This window comes from Lactuca sativa, chromosome 5, assembly GCF_002870075.4.
Source record: "Lactuca sativa cultivar Salinas chromosome 5, Lsat_Salinas_v11, whole genome shotgun sequence".
Taxonomy (NCBI): Eukaryota; Viridiplantae; Streptophyta; class Magnoliopsida; order Asterales; family Asteraceae; genus Lactuca; species Lactuca sativa.
In genome coordinates this window covers 268,448,356-268,470,429 of record NC_056627.2, presented here as the reverse complement: position 1 = coordinate 268,470,429, position 22,074 = coordinate 268,448,356, and the positions used below count along the sequence as shown (strand labels likewise).

The 22,074-nt window shown below is 36.4% G+C and overlaps 2 non-coding genes across 2 annotated transcripts; both read left to right on the top strand.

The window, feature by feature from the left end:
* Positions 1-13,889: 13,889 nt before the first annotated feature.
* LOC128126475 (U2 spliceosomal RNA) lies at positions 13,890-14,086 on the top strand. Its single transcript, XR_008224472.1, has one exon. It is a non-coding gene; the product is annotated as a U2 spliceosomal RNA (small nuclear RNA).
* Positions 14,087-21,797: 7,711 nt separating this feature from the next.
* LOC128126474 (U2 spliceosomal RNA) lies at positions 21,798-21,994 on the top strand. The gene has a single exon (XR_008224471.1). It is a non-coding gene; the product is annotated as a U2 spliceosomal RNA (small nuclear RNA).
* Positions 21,995-22,074: the final 80 nt, after the last annotated feature.

The following is a 22,074-nucleotide window of genomic DNA, read 5'->3' as shown; positions in this document are numbered from 1 at the left end:
TCAAGAATTGAAGAAATGGTTAAATCAAGAAGTCAATCATGCTTCGTTCCAATAACAGGTCTTAAAGTTAAGATTGTGACAATGAGTGAAAAGTATTAAAACATTCATCAAATGTGGAAAGTTGTGATGTCTTAGATAAGACAAAGACCAACTAGAACCAATTTATGAAGTGTTTTGATAAAAGCTACACTAACTCTTGAATATTTGTTTGTCAAGAAATGGTTATTGACAAAAGAATCTTATATGTCAAGGAGTTAGTGGGAGTCTTAATGGTATTGAAAGGTTTCAAGAACAAATCAAAATATACCTTATTGATCATCACTAGCACACGAATTGAGGTTTACAACCTATCGTGTTGACATTATTTTGTTTCTATGCCGCTCCGATTAAGTTAATTATGCATGTGAGTTCTATGAGTTCTCATTTGAATGCATAAAAGGCAAGGACCTTAATCAATGAAAGGTACAATGATAGGAAAGGGTGAGCTGCTTAACTACTTGGAAGACATGGTGGGCAGCTGTGTTACCACAAGGCAAGAAATCAAGATTAAGAAAGTTCGATCCATATAAGTTTGAATTTGTCGTAAACCTTGGTTTTAACAAATTCACATGGATAGGAACACATACACCGTTTAAATCTAAGTGTCATAAGATTTCCTCCTTAATGAAAATGATTGTGAGGAAATGCTTTTACTAAGAAAGATTTTAAGAAGATAGTGATTGTAAAATTGCATTCTCGAATTCGATTATGGTTACGGTATCCCTTTCCATAATTTGAATTGTGAGGTTTGGCAATTGTTTACGCACACATATGAACTATCTAAGGCAAAGGTGTATAAGTTCAAAAAGCCTTGATAAAAGATTATCAAAGCACTAAGTATTAGAAACATGAACTTAAGAAATTCAATAAGCATTGTTTTTCTGAAAGTTAAGTTGTTTCTGAATACATGTCAAAGCTAGTAGGAGCATAAGTGTTATGTTTTATAGTAATCATCATGATAGTGGGAGCATAAAAGTTATGATTGTATGATTATTATGGAAAGTATTGCAAGTTGGCAATATTAATTATAGAAAACAAGAGTTATAAGTCATAAGGATTGTAAAGTTGTTTTGCTATAATTAAGGGAGAGAATATTATGCTTCATTTCAAATCTAAAGGATTAGGTTGAGAAATGTTAATAAATTTAGTCAAGGGTACTTAGTGTGTTCTTAAAATTTCGATTATGATTACGGCATTCATTTTCACAATTCGAATTTTGAGAACATAGCAAATAAAACATTATGCATCGTGTCCCATACGCTTCGGGTATAGGATCGATTGCAAATGCTTTAATGTTTGACCATTCTAAAATTTTCCAAATGTCGAGCGCATTTAGAGGGAAAAGGGACTAGAATTGGTTTTGACTAAAATAATTAAACAACCATCAGAGGACAATCCAAAGTTTGACGAGGATTGGTCGCTTGTGAGTAGTTGGAAGCATGGTATTGGATGGACCATATCGACATTATTATGAATAGAAAATATTCTATTAAGAATGAGTTGTCATATGGAAATTATGGAAATGTTTCCATATTGGATGGACCATATCGACATCATTACGAATAGATAAGATTCTATTAAGAATGAGTTGTCACATGGAAAATATGGAAACGTGTCCATATTGGGAATTGAATATTGAAAATCTATGACTATATTAGAAACCTTTATGCAAAAGGATGTTCAAAGAATGTACTTTGAGTGATAGACATCATGTCTATGGAATTGTCTTGTAACAATCTCCGATAGAGGACTTTGTAATTTCATTGGCAATAGTCTTTGTGACTTTGGTGCAGTGACATTACGAAAGGATCATTGCATAAAATGTTAGAATCTAGCATATTCTATGAGTATCAAGAATTTGATATTCTTTCACTTATGAAAAAGGATTTGGAGTTATGAAACGAGTATGATTGGAAATGTGTTCAATACGATCTATTTCACAAAGTGAGAACCATAGGTAAACATTGTGTGCATGTTAGGAGCATGGGACAAGTGTTGTAATTCAAGTAAGAAGTTGATTACCCGAAACGACAAATAATGAGTAATCGATATGGTGATAAATAAAAGGTGTTTTATTTATACTCAAAGGTTTGAGGCCATATGAGATTAGTATTATTCTTGTGTTTCACATTTGCATGTTTTGACTTCCAGAAAAATTGAGTTTATGAAGAATAATCGAATTATTCGAACGGGCCATAGTGGTTCATGTGTTGGAAGTAGATATGAATGAAGACTGTCGTGAATTGGTGTGTGGATTGTCTAAAAGAGTATTAGACATAAGCAAATGTTTGCTGCAACGTTCATGAGTGCTTATGAATATGATTTGAGCATTGGATTAAACCCACGCTCACTTGGATCACTCCATGAATTGTATCACGAGTGATTGGTGAGACGATAACATCTTATATTCTTGAAACCGTGATGTGTGAGTTGTGTCTTGCAAATCGGTTGCACATTGATAATATGTAAACGCACTAGTAACTTGGTGTTATAAAACATATTGTTGTGTGTAATTCGGTGAGTAAGTGCAAGCAAGCATTGTATCAAAGTTTGTCCGTTCCTTTTATCCAAGGTAGGATAAAAGCGATATCTTTGGGCCACTCGATGATTTAGTGATGACAAACGTAAATGCTCGGCCGGGCTAGGGCTAATTTGATTTGTTCAATTAGTCGGTCGTCATAAATCGGGAATCGAGATATAGTACAAAGAGAATGATTTGAAATCATATCTCATATGATATCTAGAATGGAGGAATATATGATCGCTTATCTAAGGACATGCGTATCTGATAGGATCAGAGTTGACAGCGGCTTTGGAAAGCTACGATTGCAGATCAGGATCTGAAGTCATACGCATAATAGTTATTACACTTATCCAAGTGGGAGACTGTTGGATTAGTGTCTAAGTCCATAACTATTTTGGTATGTACTTGACCCGATGGTGCATGGTCCTTTTGGGTTGCCTTCACCAAAGCAACTTGATAGGATGAATTATGGAGAGAAAGGATTAAATATGATTTATTAATATATTATGGGAATAATATATTAAAGGAGAAATCATATTGTTTAATTAATATTAGTCAATAATTAATTGGTAATTAGTTTTGTGACTAAAAGAGATTAATTAAACTTAAGGGACTGGAATTGTAATTATAAGATAATTGCAATTTGGGCCATGGATTGCCTTTTATTATAAGGTGGACGAATTCTATGGGGGAAGCCCATATGAAATCCTCCAAGGCCTTAAGGAAAGGGCTCCATGGGTTGCTTAGGGCTTAAGCATCCAAATTAGGGTTTCCTTGTTAGATAACCCTAATTCCCTCCTATATATATGGATCCCTTATGACCCAAAAACGTGGCTAAGCTTCTTGCTAGGGTTTTCACACGGTTTTGGTAGCCTCCATCCTCTCTCCTCTTCATCCTCTTGCTTATGGTGTTTGTGAACCATTAGAGGAGTGACACTTGTGACTCTAAGCCTTCCAAAGTCAATACAAGGAGATTTGGGATTGTTATTGCTACATAACAATCAAGGTAACATTATAAACCTATTCTTATATTAATATGATTACTTGTATGTTAGAATTAGGGTTTATAGTCTTGGGTAACTTGCATGTACAATAGAGAAACCTAGATCCAAGCATTAGGGTTTGTATGAGCACATAGGATGTTCTTAGGACCAAAACCCATCATGTATTACTTATAAAAGCTTCGGGAAATGTTGTCCCATCAAAACATAACACCAACGCCAAATAGAAGCTTCCGCCCGCAATGACGACACTACCGTGCAATCGATTTACTTTTTATGTAATCTGATTTAATGTTTATGTTATTGAAAATAATCATACTTCACACATCCTACTTTTTGTTTAAACAATACAGAACATGACAAAATTATATATGAAAAACCAATCACTTCAACTTATATAGAACGAAATACGATATACCGTAAACACTAAACCTAGAATCTCATAGACTCCGAATTGCTTGATGCAACAATTACGGACCGATCGGCCGGAAATCTATAATTTGCGCCTTATCGGGGCATGTTTAACCCAAACCCTAATATCTACCTTAGGGTCTCTCGGTTTAAGATACAGGGGAATTGAAAACGCATCATTGACATGAGGATTTGTTTGTAATTTTTCTTCGTAAACGGTACCTATTTTAAATTGCAAACTTGTATTTAACATAACGAAATAAACCCCTAGTTAAAAGCATGTAACCATTTCTTAAATACAAATAACTTATTTGAAATGGATCATTGAAATGCTATATTGTAGGGACATCTCGATAAACTGATTGCTTTGTATTAGCCATATTAAATATATAAGAAACGCCAGGACATATGTGATTTTATTTTTGGTAAGATTTTTTTTTTCAAGATTTTTCTTTGCAGGCACGCATCAACATACATGAAGAGAACCCGAGTTAAATCCTTAAGAACATTTCCAATCAACGACTAAGTTATTGAGATTGGATTTTTGAAATGTTATATTACGTGGACATCTGGATAAAATTAATTTTGTGGCTAAATTCTGTTACATTATAGAAACTTTCTACATGAGACTCTCCCTTGGCCCGAACCTCCTGAAAATTATAGCTCTTCCAGAGTGGTATCTCATTGATGTCTCGGACCCCCCCTCCCCCGGAAGGAGGCCTTCTTCGCATTCCACCTAAGGGGTACACGAAAAGCCCAAAGTCAATCATAGGGAACAGGAGGCCTTCTTTGCATTCCACCAAAGGTGTGAAGGAAAAGACCAAAGTCAATCATATGGAATAGGAAAAGTAAAGCTTTATAGGGTATTCTGTCCATTTCTGTCCATGTGCAAGTAGAAGGGGTAGAAAGCATGTTCTTTTGGTACAACTCCTCTTTCTTCATTGAAACTAGCTAGCTATCTTTGAAGTCAAGTACTTAGCCGCAAAGGCAAGTCCATCACGGGCACTACCCGACTTATTTCAGTAATCCCATAGTTAATGGCTCATTTCACTCTTTTTATATAAGAAATACGTGGAGTCAATGGCTTCCTATCCTCCTGACCAAGTCGCTACATGGTCTATGTAACTGAGCTAACACGTATAGGAACTTATGTGATGTTATTTTTAGTATAAATGTTAAAAAGTGAAATATCAAACCGACACTGCAAAGCTCAAATATATTTTCAAAATACAACACCAACATTACATAAGTTTAAAAAATCAAAATCCTAGTTATTTTTCGATATAAGGGCATGAAATCAGGTGTTGGATGAAAATGAAAGATGAATACGCTTCAAAGTGGTAAACCACATACAATGTTAATTGTGAAACGTTTTGAAAAAAAAACTAGGGTTGACCTCTATATAGCGTTTTGGTGGGCGCCGGGGGGGGGGGGGGGGGTCATTGTTAATGGTGTTTGGAAAGAAAATCGAATCAAACGAGAACCCTAATTTAAAAAAGGTGGGAGATTTGTCTTTCACGACATTTGATACAACTTTTTCAGGGGGATTTGGAGATGAAGGATCTATGGAAGATAGGTTAAAATATAGAGTGGTTGTAGATGTTTATATGTCAAGGAAGTTGTTAGGGATGAAGCTTTCTATTGCCAAATTCTTAGATGTTGATAATAAGTAGTGTTTGATTCAAAACTTTTGCACCATATCGATTGGGAGATTTCTTTTATTTTCTTCGACTGCGAGGTTTATAAGGGAAGAGAAAATAATATGAGCGCACACAGATCAACCAAGACCACAAGTAAATTCAAATGGTAAGAAAACTCAATTTAGGAAGGAAATTCAAAATATTATGCCTCGATGTCAACGGGGAAGGGGAGACACATAGTCAACATGAACATATAATATTTTTTAGGAATAAAATATATGTAGATTGTGCTTGACTTATTGTGTATGGATATTGGGTGTCTTCAGAATGTGAATCTCAAGGAAATCTTGTATAAGGTGTGTAGTGAAGAATGATTTAACGAAATTAAAGTTAACTGTATTGTGGGACGTGCGTGTGTATTGAATTTAAGTATCAAAATCCTTGCATTAAGTTCAGAAAATAAGAAGAGAATATTGGTACTTTAAGGAGATGAGGTTGTTAACAAATAACTTTTGGGTTGATGAAAGGATGGTGTGGCTTGAAATTGAGGGTGTTCCTTTTCGATGTGTGCTTGTACATCTGTTGCATTCAAGAAAATTGCAATTTCTTGGGATGAAGCTATGTTTATTGACAGGGATAAAAAATAAAGACACGTTTAAGGGGGGAGCATCTTTAAAAACCATCATAAAATCACAAAATAGAAGAGTTTGTTACGGTGGAAATTGAAGAGGTGAAGTATAAAGTGTGCGTGAAAGGGATTAGATGACAGATTCATAACATTTAAAAGAATATGGATGATATAAGCCAACAAGAAGAATACAGTAACTCGGTTAATGGCGATGATGTGAGTGGAAACGAGGAGGAGGATGTTTTTGTGGAGGTTGTTCAATATACACGGGTCAATCAAATCAAGTTGGAAAGATAAAGGTATACGCGAGAGGGATGACATGTGTTTTGAGGGTGATAGTACTAATCCGAACAAACAAATATCTAGGGAAGACATGGCCACTCTGAAAGCATAACTAATGATAAGGAAAGATTAAAAAAAGTCAAATAATGCCAATGAAGATGGAAGTTCGTCTTAATCCATGTCGAAACCACGAGGGTTTGATGGGGGTCGATTTCATTGGGTTGGTGTCGAGGGGTTCCGGAAGCAACCCACCGCCAAGGAACATGATTTTGATGTCGAGAATTCGTTGGATAAGCCGGTTTATTCATCCTCCTACCAAGCCACGTCAGGAAATCGAAAGGGTATGAATCATACATTCTTAAATTATCGAGTGAGAACACAACGGATAATTGAATATTCTTTCTCTTAAATATTAGTGGGATCGGGAGCAACGACAAACCGAATAAAGACATGAAGTTGTGTAGAACGCATATTGTTAAATTTTTTGGGATTCAAGGAACATGTATGGTCCGTTACACAATGGATAATTGAATATTCTTTCTCTTAAATATTAGTGGGATCGGGAGCAACGACAAACCGAATAAAGACATGAAGTTGTGTAGAACGCATATTGTTAAATTTTTTGGGATTCAAGAAACATGTATGGTCCGTTAGATCTTGTAAAATTATAGAGTATTTAGGGAAAGGGCCAAAGGGTTATTACTATGCATTTGGGATCCTTCGGTAGTTGAATTGAATAGATTTAATGGGAAGGAATAAATTATTATTGTCCAAGGGGAGTGGGTGTTTCCTAAGTTTTTCATGAATACACAATTTATACAACTTTTCTATCAGATTCACATTTCGAGAGGGTAGGTTTGGTTTTTTCTCAAGATACGACAAATTCATTTAATGATTTCATTCATAAAAGAAGGGTTACTTGATAAGAAACATTCTATGGGTGGGTATGATTTTACCCAAATTAGTGTTAATGGTGGAAAATTAGCAAATTGGATAGATTTTCAGTTTTCAGGAATCTTGTAGATATTTCGGGTTTTATGTCACCAGCGTTGGAGAAATCAATTCCATATTAGAGACACGTTTTTTTTTCAAACATGTGGTGGCAGCTTTCAACTTGTATAATTGTTGCATGAAATGGGATGATTTTGACGATGTGAGATTGATCAAGGAAAATGCCACTCCAAAAGTAATGGGGGATCGTTTGAATATTTTGAGAAAAATCATGATTACGAGAAATTGAAAACTTTAGATGTTATTAAAGAAGCTAAGATTAAACGGAGAATTTGAAGGGGACGGAAAAGCAAAGTACGTTGACAGTATTCTTAGTATTCTTAATAGAATAAACGTGCAACTTATTATTCGTGGTAAAAAAACAGTCAATTAGCAGCATGGTCCGCAAATTGGTGATAAGATTATTTTAGTAATAAATAAAATTTAACAGGTTCGATGGCAAGAGTGTTCAAAAACATAGCACACGGTGTACAAATCTCGTGTCATATCAAGACGATTGTTCGGAAGGTCTGTGCACGATTGAGGAAATTAAAAGTGTTGTTTGGTCGTGCGAAGGGGATAAAGTTCTGGGTGCAAATGGTTTCTCGAACTATGATATTTTTGATGGTGTCACGGAGTTTCTTCTTTAAGCTAATATTCCACATGGCTGTAATAGTTCTTTCATCACTCTAATTCCAAAGGTGGGTATCTCATTGAAAGTTATACATTATCGACCACTTAGTTTGATTGTGTTAGGATACAAACTCATTGCTAAGTTGTTGGCTAATCGACGATTTAAGATAAAATCTTTCAAAGGTAAAAGTCGATAAACGAGGATGTTTGAAGTATGTTGCTACTTTAGATTTTTCGACAAAGATAAGTGTTAGTGCCTATTTGGGTGTTGACATTATCGGAAACTGAATTAAGTTTTAGAATCTAGAGTTTTTCCGGTAAGTGGAACTTAACGTACGAGTCTTGTACCTATTTAATCTCATCTTGTCATATCTTATATTTATAACTATGGGTAATATTGATATGAGACGAAAAGCGATGCCGGGGGACCAAGTCATGAGCACGAGGAATTCTTATGATGACGTAGAGAACAAGATACAGATAGAATGAGAGGAGAAGATTGATGTGATGGATGAAATTTGGAATTTGAAGCAAAAGGGGGTTGATAGTAGTCAAGTTACTTCATCAATTACATCCACGCGATCACTTGAATTACAATTCCTTTTTTTTAGAAGCTTGTTTTGAGTTTCGAGTGCCATTAATGGAGACCCACTGCTAGATATCGTACTACTTGAAAGTTGAAATGGACGGCTTAAATGATGTGGTGATGCTGTTAGAACATGGACTATAGCACCTTTATGTAGATTCAACTGAAAAAATAAACATCACAGATGGTAAAACAAGAGCGGGCATTGAGTTTCGATTGTCGAAGATGGATTTTTCCGTTTCATCCATTAACTAAATTCGAATATAATGTTATTTATTGAGCGTTTTTTTATTCTAAATATATTTGTTCGGTAAAAGTCATCCCGTAAATGTTAGAATCGAATTGGAAGTGATTTTAGGTGAAGATGATGAAAAGAGCGGGACATGTTGGTAGAATAAGCGGATAGTATCTTGGAAAGGAACAACGAACAATTACGGGCTTTTTCTTGGGTCATAGTTCTTGAGTCCAATTTGGAGTTCAATGGTTTCAGTGAAATTATGCTTCTTCTCTTTTGCATCTGTGGTGATTTGAGTAATGGCTTCTTTTAGGGCTTCACTCTGAAGCTCACTCTGAAATCACATATTGAGATATTAGTTGTTGATGAATCAGATAGTTGAGCCTAACACAGCCAGCATGTATTTAAAAATCTTAAAGAGCTAAGAACAACCATTTTATAAGATGATGCTGACAGAATCATGAGATTTGAACACCTGAGTAAAATGGTCGAATTCTCCACATATTTTACAAATTATTTCTTCTTCTTTTCATTTCTTCCAATTCCTTTCGGTATCTTTAGATTTCGCCTCCCAGACCATAGAATCATGAGATTTGAATACCTGAGTAATGGGACCTTTTGTCCCCCCCCCCCCCCCCCCCGACCCACTTGCGATTAGCTTCCCAACTAGTATAATCAGCGGGAACATCTTCCGATCCAATGAAGTTAGTCAATCTAATGAAAAAAATTGAGATTCTAACTCACGAAACTTGAGAAAAGACTATGATGTGAATATAACAACTTTACCCCTACAACCAACACTTTCAGAATAAACAATATTGAACCAAAATACTTACAAATTAATTGGAATTCACCTGGGACCTCTTGTGTTAACACCTAAGTTCTCCGAATAATTCTTTGAATTCGAGATTTTAGATTTGGTCGACGTCATTGATGAGGAGACCTCGCAGATCAATTACGATTTACCTTCGCTTTATCTTCTTGTTCTCCTGTTGATGATTTCAGACTCCGTCTCCACGCTTACATGATATTTTTTCAGAAAGGGGCTTTGTGGAGCATTGGGGGTTTTCTTTATTTCATAACCCTCGCATTACTGAGTTGAGAGAAAACGAGAGAAGCGGAAGCTTGGAAGAAAATAAAACCCTAGCACATGCTAGATAAAAGGGAGGTAGCGATGGCTTAGGGTTTTAAGAGAGACGGGAGGTAGAGAATGAAGGGAGATCTAGAGGAGAGAGTATCAGAGAGGGGAGAGTGGATTGCAAATTTGAAAGATAGATAGAAGGTAGAAAAAACGAGGCGTGTTTTAAAAATTTTGGGGTTTTCGTTTCCCCCCTTGTCAACTAAAAGCGTGTTTCATTAAAATTATAAAGCGACAAGTACAGACGACGCACGTTTAAGATAAAGCGCCCTCCGTGTTTTTGATTTTTTTCTTGAGACACTAAATTAAGGGCACGCAATAATGCGTGACGTAAATCCTTAAATTTTTTGGAAAGATAACACTATTTTAAGGGCACGCCCTTTTACGTATCATTAATCAGTGCGTGTTGTAAAAAGCGTGTCATTAAAGGTCTGTTTTCTAGTAGTGGGATTAGATGAGAGATTCATAACATTTAAAAGAATATGGATGATATAAGCCAACAAGAAGAATATAGTAACTCGGTTAATGGCGATGATGTGAGTGGAAACGAGGAGGAGGATGTTTTTGTGGAGGCTGTTCAACATACACGGGTCAATCAAATCAAGTTGGAAAGATAAAGGTATACGTGAGAGGGATGACATGTGTTTTGAGGGTGATAGTACTAATCCGAGCAAACAAATATCTATGGAAGACATGGCCACTGTGAAAGCATAACTAATGATAAGGAAAGATCAAAAAAGTCAAATAATGCCAATGAAGATGGAAGTTCGTCTTAATCCATGTCGAAACCACGAGGGTTTGATGGGGGTCGATTTCATTGTGTTGGTGTCGAGGGGTTCCGGAAGCAACCCACCGTCAAGGAACATGATTTTGATGTCGAGAATTCGTTGGATAAGCCGGTTTATTCATCCTCCTACTAAGCCACGTCAGAAAATCGAAAGGGTATGAATCATACATTCTTAAATTATCGAGTGAGAACACAATGGATAATTGAATATTCTTTCTCTTAAATATTAGTGGGATCGGGAGCAACGACAAACCGAATAAAGACATGAAGTTGTGTAGAACGCATATTGTTAAATTTTTTGGGATTCAAGAAACATGTATGGTCCGTTAGATCTTGTAAAATTATAGAGTATTTAGGGAAAGGGCCAATGGGTTATTACTATGCATTTGGGATCCTTCGGTGGTTGAATTGAATAGATTTAATGGGAAGGAATAAATTATTATTGTCGAAGGGGAGTGGGTGTTTCCTAAGTTTTTCATGAATACACAATTTATACAAGTTTTCTATCAGATTCACATTCCGAGAGGGTAGGTTTGGTTTTTCCTCAAGATACGACAAATTCATTTAATGATTTCATTCATAAAAGAAGGGTTACTTGATAAGAAACATTCTATGGGTGGGTATGATTTTACCCAATTAGTGTTAATGGTGAAAAATTAGCAAATTGGATAGATTTTCAGTTTTCAGGAATCTTGTAGATATTTCGGGTTTAATGTCACCATCGTTGGAGAAATCAATTCCATATTAGAGACACGTTTTTTTTTTTCAAACATGTGGTGGCAGCTTTCAACTTGTATAATTGTTGCATGAAATGGGATGATTTTGACGATGTGAGATTGATCAAGGAAAATGCCACTCCAAAAGTAATGGGGGATCGTTTGAATATTTTGAGAAAAATCATGATTACGAGAAATTGAAAACTTTAGATGTTATTAAAGAAGCTAAGATTAAACGAAGAATTTGAAGGGGACGGAAAAGCAAAGTACGTTGACAGTATTCTTAGTATTCTTAATAGAAGACACATGCAACTTATTATTCGTGGTACAAAAACAGTCAATTAGCAGCATGATCCGCAAATTGGTGAGAAGATTATTTTAGTAATAAATAAAATTTAACAGGTTCGAAGGCGAGAGTGTTCAAAAACATAGCACACGGTGTACAAATCTCGTGTCATATCAAGACGATTGTTCGGAAGTTCTGTGCACGATTGAGGAAATTAAAAGTGTTGTTTGGTCGTGCGAAGGGGATAAAGTTCCGGGTGCAAATGGCTTCTCGAACTATGATATTTTTGATGGTGTCACGGAGTTTCTTATTTAAGCTAATATTCCACATGGCTGTAATGGTTCTTTCATCACTCTAATTCCAAAGGTGGGTAGCTCATTGAAAGTTATAAATTATCGACCACTTAGTTTGATTGTGTTAGGATACAAACTCATTGCTAAGTTGTTGGCTAATCGACGATTTAAGATAAAATCTTTCAAAGGTAAAAGTCGATAAACGAGGATGTTTGAAGTATGTTGCTACTTTAGATTTTTCGGCAAATATAAGTGTTGTGCCTATTTGGGTGTTGACATTATCCGAGACTGAATTAAGTTTTAGAATCTAGAGTTTTTCCGGTAAGTGGAACTTAACGTACGAGTCTTGTACCTATTTAATCTCATCTTGTCGTATCTTATATTTATAACTATGGGTAATATTGATATGAGACGAAAAGCGATGCCGGGGGACCAAGTCATGAGCACGAAGAATTCTTATGATGACGTAGAGAACAAGATACGGATAGAATGAGAGGAGAAGATTGATTGGATGGATGAAATTTGGAATTTGAAGCAAAAGGGGGTTGATAGCAGTCAAGTTACTTCATCAATTACATCCACGCGATCACTTTACAATTCCTTTATTTTAGAAGCTTGTTTTGAGTTTCGAGTCCCATTAATGGAGACCCACGGCTAGATATCGTACTACTTGAAAGTTGAAATGGACGGCTTAAATGATGCGGTGATGCTGTTAGAACATGGACTATAGCACCTTTATGTACATTCAACTGAAAAAATAAACATCACAGATGGTAAAACAAGAGCGGGCATTGAGTTTGGATTGTTGAAGATGGATTTTTCCGTTTCATCCATTAACTAAATTCGAATATAATGTTATTTATTGAGCGTTTTTTTATTCTAAATATATTTGTTCGGTAAAAGTCATCCCGTAAATGTTAGAATCGAATTGGAAGTGATTTTAGGTGAAGATGATGAAAAGAGCGGGACATGTTGGTTGAAAAAGCGGATAGCATCTTGGAAAGGAACAGTGAACAATTACGGGAAACATAATGTATGGTTGAATATTCAATACCTGAGAGCGGGATGACATAACGAAGAAAGGGTTGCCCGGAAAAATAATTTTTGTGAGGTTTTTAAACGAGTAAGAAATGTGTTGGATATGATTATAAATTTATATGGTTTGAAGATGTAATGTGATTTTTATCAGCAAAACAAGCTAAAAGGATTATGTTGATTAAAAACACATATTTTGATAGAATGGATTTTAAGAAGTCGGACTTATCTGAGAAGTTTGAGTTTGTCCATTAGCTGTTGTGTTTACTTAATAGATATGTGATAAAAACAAAATGGAGAAATTAAAGCAAAGCATAGTAGGTACATGAGTGGAAGGAGCCATTTGTAATCGAGCATGAAATGAAGTTGTGCTGTTTGTTGGCGTGGAGTGAATTTAAACTACAGAAAAATAAGAAAAGAAAAAGCAATGCAATCATAAACACATATGCATATGCAGTAGTACAGTGTAAGTTTGATTTGAATATATATAGAGAAAGTAAAGAAGTAAAAGAATAATACTCCATTGAAGTTGTTTTTGTTGGTGAAGGAAGGGAGCTGGCAGCGAAAGCGAAAGTGTCTGCATCCCAATTCCCACATCGGGTGAATGAAGGAAGCAGGCAAGAGGGAGGCGAGTACAAAAAGGGAAGCCCTGGAGGGGAATAAGCATACCTTTCTCGGCCTTTTGGCTAAGATCAAGTGTAGTATCTGTTCTTATCAGTTTAATATCTGATATGTGGGCCATCGGCCCACTCGATATTAATCTTATTTTTTATGGGGGAAGGCCCGTTACAGTAGCTTGCTGCTGGGGTTCTTCATGTGTCGCCTTGGTCTTACACTACAGCCAAGGCCCGGCGTACCCCTCCAATACTTAGTCCAATGTTTAAGAATAGCTTAAAGCTTTTATACTTGAAAAGTCTTAAAAATTTGAAACAAGTCTTTGCTGTGTCTGATGTGAACCCACTCCCGTAAGTTTATAAAATCGTCTTCACACACCAATGTGGGAGCAGTCGCTAATATACACATACACAAACTTAAATATTTCATGTTACCAATATGGTAATTTCCAAGAGACTCAAAAATCTGTTGTTTTTAATGATATATTTTCATCAGGAGATGAAACAAAACAAGGTTATTTGTTGAATGAATATGACTCATCCCTGTGACAAAATGGACTTGTTTCAAATTATAAAAAAGTGGGAGTCCATTTGAGTGAGACTAGTTGGCAATATAGGCCTGAAGAGCCAAGACTTGTTATCCTTCCACTGTCGGAAGCGAGGAGTTGTCGCAGCTCTGTGAAGCCAGCCTAACGCATTGCCCCCTTCTCTAGGTTACACCCAAAGCCTTCGCTCAGGCCACTTGAAACAACTATCGACTTGGAACGGGCAAGTCAAATTACACACCACCAGACCCAACCTAACTCGACCAAATCATAATCCAACCCACTTTGATACCCCCACTTGGGTTACAGGCAAACGTTACAAAATGGACTTGTTTCAAATTATAAAAAAGTGGGAGTCCATTTGAGTGAGACTAGTTGGCAATATAGGCCTGAAGAGCCAAGACTTGTTATCCTTCCACTGTCTGGAAGCGAGGAGTTGTCGCAGCTCTGTGAAGCCAGCCTAACGCATTGCCCCCTTCTCTAGGTTACACCCAAAGCCTTCGCTCAGGCCACTTGAAACAACTATCGACTTGGAACGGGCAAGTCAAATTACACACCACCAGACCCAACCTAACTCGACCAAATCATAATCCAACCCACTTTGATACCCCCACTTGGGTTACAGGCAAAGGCAAACGTTACAAAATGGACTTGTTTCAAATTATAAAAAAGTGGGAGTCCATTTGAGTGAGACTAGTTGGCAATATAGGCCTGAAGAGCCAAGACTTGTTATCCTTCCACTGTCTGGAAGCGAGGAGTTGTCGCAGCTCTGTGAAGCCAGCCTAACGCATTGCCCCCTTCTCTAGGTTCCAAGAGACCCAAAGCCTTCGCTCAGGCCACGTGAAACAACTATTGACTTGGAACGGGCAAGTCAAATTACACACCACCAGACCCAACCTAACTCGACCAAATCATAATCCAACCCACTTTGATACCCCCACTTGGGTTACAGGCAAACGTTACCAGGCCCAGTGATGAACAATCTACAAGATAGATTTATAAAATCGTCTTGGAATCCTTCACACACCAATGTGGGAGCAGTCACTAATATATACCTACACAAACTTAAATTTCCTTTTGATTAACAATTCCACCAACACATTGTAATTGGACTTCGCGTCATGTAAAACAAAACCATCTCCAACGACATCAAGGGATTTTGGTTCTTCGAAACCATCTGATGGTTTCTTTCTAGTCCAACTTATCATCAACTTGTATGACTATCCTGGTACCCCAAAAGCAGGATTGCAGTGGGAAAGACAATCAGTCTGAAGAGATGACGACAAAGGTCCGTCTTACTTATAAAAGCTTCGGGAAATGTTGTCCCATCAAAACATAACACCAACGCCAAATAGAAGCTTCCGCCCGCAATGTCGACACTACCGTGCAATCGATTTACTTTTTATGTAATCTTATTTAATGTTTATCTTATTGAAAATAATCATACTTCACACATCATACTTTTTGTTTAAACAATACAGAACATGACACAATTATATATGAGAAACCAGTCACTTCAACTTATATAGAACGGAATACGATATACCGTAAACACTAAACCTAGAATCTCATAGACTCCGACTTGCTTGATGCAACAATTACGGACCGATCGGCCGGAAATCTATAATTTGCGCCTTATCGGGGCATGTTTAACCCAAACCCTAATATCTACCTTAGGGTCTCTCGGTTTAAGATACAGGGGAATTGAAAACGCATCATTGACATGACGATTTGTTTGTAATTTTTCTTCGTAAGCGGTACCTATTTTAAAACGCAAACTTGTATTTAACATAACGAAATAAACCCCTAGTTAAAAGCATGTAACCATTTCTTAAATACAAATAACTTATTTGAAATGGATCATTGAAATGCTATATTATGGGGACATCTCGATAAACTGATTGCTTTGTATTAGCCATATTAAATATATAAGAAACGCTAGAACATATGTGATTTTATTTTTGGTAAGATTTTTTTTTTTTTAGATTTTTCTTTGCAGGCACGCATCAACATACATGAAGAGAACCCGAGTTAGATCCCTAAGAACATTTCCAATCAACGACTAAGTTATTGAGATTGGATTTTTGAAATGTTATATTACGTGGACATCTAGATAAAATTAATTTTGTGGCTAAATTCTATTACATTATAGAAACTTTCTACATGAGACTCTCCCTTGGCCCGAACCTCCTGAAAATTCTAGCTCTTCCAGAGTGGTATCTCATTGATGTCTCGGACCCCCCTCCCCCGGAAGGAGGCCTTCTTCGCATTCCACCTAAGGGTTACAGGAAAAGCCCAAAGTCAATCATAGGGAACAGGAGGCCTTCTTTGCATTCCACCAAAGGTGTGAAGGAAAAGACCAAAGTCAATCATATGGAATAGGAAAAGTAAAGCTTTATAGGGTATTCTATCCATTTCTGTCCATGTGCAAGTAGAAGGGGTAGAAAGCATGTTCTTTTGGTACAACTCCTCTTTCTTCATTGAAACTAGCTAGCTATCTTTGAAGTCAAGTACTTAGCCGCAAAGGCAAGTCCATCACGGGCACTACCCGACTTATTTCGGTAATCCCATAGTTAATGGCTCATTTCACTCTTTTTATATAAGAAATACGTGGAGTCAATGGCTTCCTATCCTCCTAACCAAGTCGCTACATGGTCTATGTAACTGAGCTAACACGTATAGGAACTTATGTGATGTTATTTTTAGTATAAATGTTAAAAAGTGAAATATCAAACCGATACTGCAAAGCTCAAATATACTTTCAAAATACAACACCAACATTACATAAGTTTAAAAAATCAAAATCCTAGTTATTTTTCGATATAAGGGCATGAAATCAGGTGTTGGATGAAAATGAAAGATGAATACGCTTCAAAGTGGTAAACCACATACAATGTTAATTGTGAAACGTTTTGAAAAAAAAAAAATAGGGTTGACCTCTATATAGCGTTCTGGTGGGCGCCGGGGGGGGGGGGGGGGGGGGGGTCATTGTTAATGGATGTTTGCAAAGAAAATCAAATCAAACGAGAACCCTAATTTAAAAAAGGTGGGAGATTTGTCTTTCACGACATTTGATACAACTTTTTCAGGGGGATTTGGAGATGAAGGATCTATGGAAGATAGGTTAAAATATAGAGTGGTTGTAGATGTTTATATGTCAAGGAAGTTGTTAGGGATGAAGCTTTCTATTGCCAAATTTATAGATGTTGATAATAAGTAGTGTTTGATTCAAAACTTTTGCACCATATCGATTGGGAGATTTCTTTTATTTTCTTCGACTGCGAGGTTTATAAGGGAAGAGAAAATAATATGAGCCCACACAGATCAACCAAGACCACAAGTAAATTCAAATGGTAAGAAAACTCAATTTAGGAAGGAAATTCAAAATATTATGCCTCGATGTCAACAGGGAAGGGGAGACACATAGTCAACATGAACATATAATATTTTTTAGGAATAAAATATATGTAGATTGTGCTTGACTTATTGTGTATGGATCTTGGGTGTCTTCGGAATGTGAATCTCAATGAAATCTTGTATAATGTGTGTTGTGAAGAATGATTTAACGAAATTAAAGTTAACTGTATTGTGGGACGTGGGTGTGTATTGAATTTAAGTATCAAAATCCTTGCATTAAGTTCAAAAAATACGTAGAGAATACTGGTACTTTAGGAGATGAGGTTGTTAACAAATAACTTTTTGGTTGATGAAAGGATGGTGTGGCTTGAAATTGAGGGCCTTCCTTTTCGATGTGTGCTTGTACATCTGTTGCATTCAAGAAAATTGCAATTTCTTGGGATGAAGCTATGTTTATTGACAGGGATAAAAAATAAAGACACGTTTAAGGGGGGAGCATCTTTAAAAACCATCATAAAATCACAAAATAGAAGAGTTTGTTACGGTGGAAATTGAAGAGGTGAAGTATAAAGTGTGCGTGAAAGGGATTAGATGACAGATTCATAACATTTAAAAGAATATGGATGATATAAGCCAACAAGAAGAATACAGTAACTCGGTTAATGGCGATGATGTGAGTGGAAACGAGGAGGAGGATGTTTTTGTGGAGGCGGTTCAATATACACGGGTCAATCAAATCAAGTTGGAAAGATAAAGGTATACACGAGAGGGATGACATGTGTTTTGAGGGTGATAGTACTAATCCGAGCAAACAAATATCTATGGAAGACATGGCCACTGTGAAAGCATAACTAATGATAAGGAAAGATCAAAAAAGTCAAATAATGCCGATGAAGATGGAAGTTCGTCTTAATCCATGTCGAAACCACGAGGGTTTGATGGGGGTCGATTTCATTGTGTTGGTGTCGAGGGGTTCCGGAAGCAACCCACCGTCAAGGAACATGATTTTGATGTCGAGAATTCGTTGGATAAGCCGGTTTATTCATCCTCCTACGAAGCCACGTCAGAAAATCGAAAGGGTATGAATCATACATTCTTAAATTATCGAGTGAGAACACAACGGATAATTGAATATTCTTTCTCTTAAATATTAGTGGGATCGGGAGCAACGACAAACCGAATAAAGACATGAAGTTGTGTAGAACGCATATTGTTAAATTTTTTGGGATTCAAGGAACATGTATGGTCCGTTACACAATGGATAATTGAATATTCTTTCTCTTAAATATTAGTGGGATCGGGAGCAACGACAAACCGAATAAAGACATGAAGTTGTGTAGAACGCATATTGTTAAATTTTTTGGGATTCAAGAAACATGTATGGTCCGTTAGATCTTGTAAAATTATAGAGTATTTAGGGAAAGGGCCAATGGGTTATTACTATGCATTTGGGATCCTTCGGTGGTTGAAGTGAATAGATTTAATGGGAAGGAATAAATTATTATTGTCGAAGGGGAGTGGGTGTTTCCTAAGTTTTTCATGAATACACAATTTATACAAGTTTTCTATCAGATTCACATTCCGAGAGGGTAGGTTTGGTTTTTCCTCAAGATACGACAAATTCATTTAATGATTTCATTCATAAAAGAAGGGTTACTTGATAAGAAACATTCTATGGGTGGGTATGATTTTACCCAATTAGTGTTAGCGGTGAAAAATTAGCAAATTGGATAGATTTTCAGTTTTCAGGAATCTTGTAGATATTTCGGGTTTAATGTCACCATCGTTGGAGAAATCAATTCCATATTAGAGACACGTTTTTTTTTTTCAAACATGTGGTGGCAGCTTTCAACTTGTATAATTGTTGCATGAAATGGGATGATTTTGACGATGTGAGATTGATCAAGGAAAATGCCACTCCAAAAGTAATGGGGGATCGTTTGAATATTTTGAGAAAAATCATGATTACGAGAAATTGAAAACTTTAGATGTTATTAAAGAAGCTAAGATTAAACGAAGAATTTGAAGGGGACGGAAAAGCAAAGTACGTTGACAGTATTCTTAGTATTCTTAATAGAAGACACATGCAACTTATTATTCGTGGTACAAAAACAGTCAATTAGCAGCATGATCCGCAAATTGGTGAGAAGATTATTTTAGTAATAAATAAAATTTAACAGGTTCGAAGGCGAGAGTGTTCAAAAACATAGCACACGGTGTACAAATCTCGTGTCATATCAAGACGATTGTTCGGAAGTTCTGTGCACGATTGAGGAAATTAAAAGTGTTGTTTGGTCGTGCGAAGGGGATAAAGTTCCGGGTGCAAATGGCTTCTCGAACTATGATATTTTTGATGGTGTCACGGAGTTTCTTATTTAAGCTAATATTCCACATGGCTGTAATGGTTCTTTCATCACTCTAATTCCAAAGGTGGGTAGCTCATTGAAAGTTATACATTATCGACCACTTAGTTTGATTGTGTTGGGATACAAACTCATTGCTAAGTTGTTGGCTAATCGACGATTTAAGATAAAATCTTTCAAAGGTAAAAGTCGATAAACGAGGATGTTTGAAGTATGTTGCTACTTTAGATTTTTCGGCAAATATAAGTGTTGTGCCTATTTGGGTGTTGACAGTATCCGAGACTGAATTAAGTTTTAGAATCTAGAGTTTCTCCGGTAAGTGGAACTTAACGTACGAGTCTTGTACCTATTTAATCTCATCTTGTCATGTCTTATATTTATAACTATGGGTAATATTGATATGAGACGAAAAGCGATGCCGGGGGACCAAGTCATGAGCACGAAGAATTCTTATGATGACGTAGAGAACAAGATACGGATAGAATGAGAGGAGAAGATTGATGTGATGGATGAAATTTGGAATTTGAAGCAAAAGGGGGTTGATAGCAGTCAAGTTACTTCATCAATTACATCCACACGATCACTTTACAATTCCTTTATTTTAGAAGCTTGTTTTGAGTTTCGAGTCCCATTAATGGAGACCCACGGCTAGATATCGTACTACTTGAAAGTTGAAATGGACGGCTTAAATGATGCGGTGATGCTGTTAGAACATGGACTATAGCACCTTTATGTACATTCAACTGAAAAAATAAACATCACAGATGGTAAAACAAGAGCGGGCATTGAGTTTGGATTGTTGAAGATGGATTTTTCCGTTTCATCCATTAACTAAATTCGAATATAATGTTATTTATTGAGCGTTTTTTTATTCTAAATATATTTGTTCGGTAAAAGTCATCCCGTAAATGTTAGAATCGAATTGGAAGTGATTTTAGGTGAAGATGATGAAAAGAGCGGGACATGTTGGTTGAAAAAGCGGATAGCATCTTGGAAAGGAACAGCGAACAATTACGGGAAACATAATGTATGGTTGAATATTCAATACCTGAGAGCGGGATGACATAACGAAGAAAGGGTTGCCCGGAAAAATAATTTTTGTGAGGTTTTTAAACGAGTAAGAAATGTGTTGGATATGATTATAAATTTATATGGTTTGAAGATGTAATGTGATTTTTATCAGCAAAACAAGCTAAAAGGATTATGTTGATTAAAAACACATATTTTGATAGAATGGATTTTAAGAAGTCGGACTTATCTGAGAAGTTTGAGTTTGTCCATTAGCTGTTGTGTTTACTTAATAGATATGTGATAAAAACAAAATGGAGAAATTAAAGCAAAGCATAGTAGGTACATGAGTGGAAGGAGCCATTTGTAATCGAGCATGAAATGAAGTTGTGCTGTTTGTTGGCGTGGAGTGAATTTAAACTACAGAAAAATAAGAAAAGAAAAAGCAATGCAATCATAAACACATATGCATATGCAGTAGTACAGTGTAAGTTTGATTTGAATATATATAGAGAAAGTAAAGAAGTAAAAGAATAATACTCCATTGAAGTTGTTTTTGTTGGTGAAGGAAGGGAGCTGGCAGCGAAAGCGAAAGTGTCTGCATCCCAATTCCCACATCGGGTGAATGAAGGAAGCAGGCAAGAGGGAGGCGAGTACAAAAAGGGAAGCCCTGGAGGGGAATAAGCATACCTTTCTCGGCCTTTTGGCTAAGATCAAGTGTAGTATCTGTTCTTATCAGTTTAATATCTGATATGTGGGCCATCGGCCCACTCGATATTAATCTTATTTTTTATGGGGGAAGGCCCGTTACAGTAGCTTGCTGCTGGGGTTCTTCATGTGTCGCCTTGGTCTTACACTACAGCCAAGGCCCGGCGTACCCCTCCAATACTTAGTCCAATGTTTAAGAATAGCTTAAAGCTTTTATACTTGAAAAGTCTTAAAAATTTGAAACAAGTCTTTGCT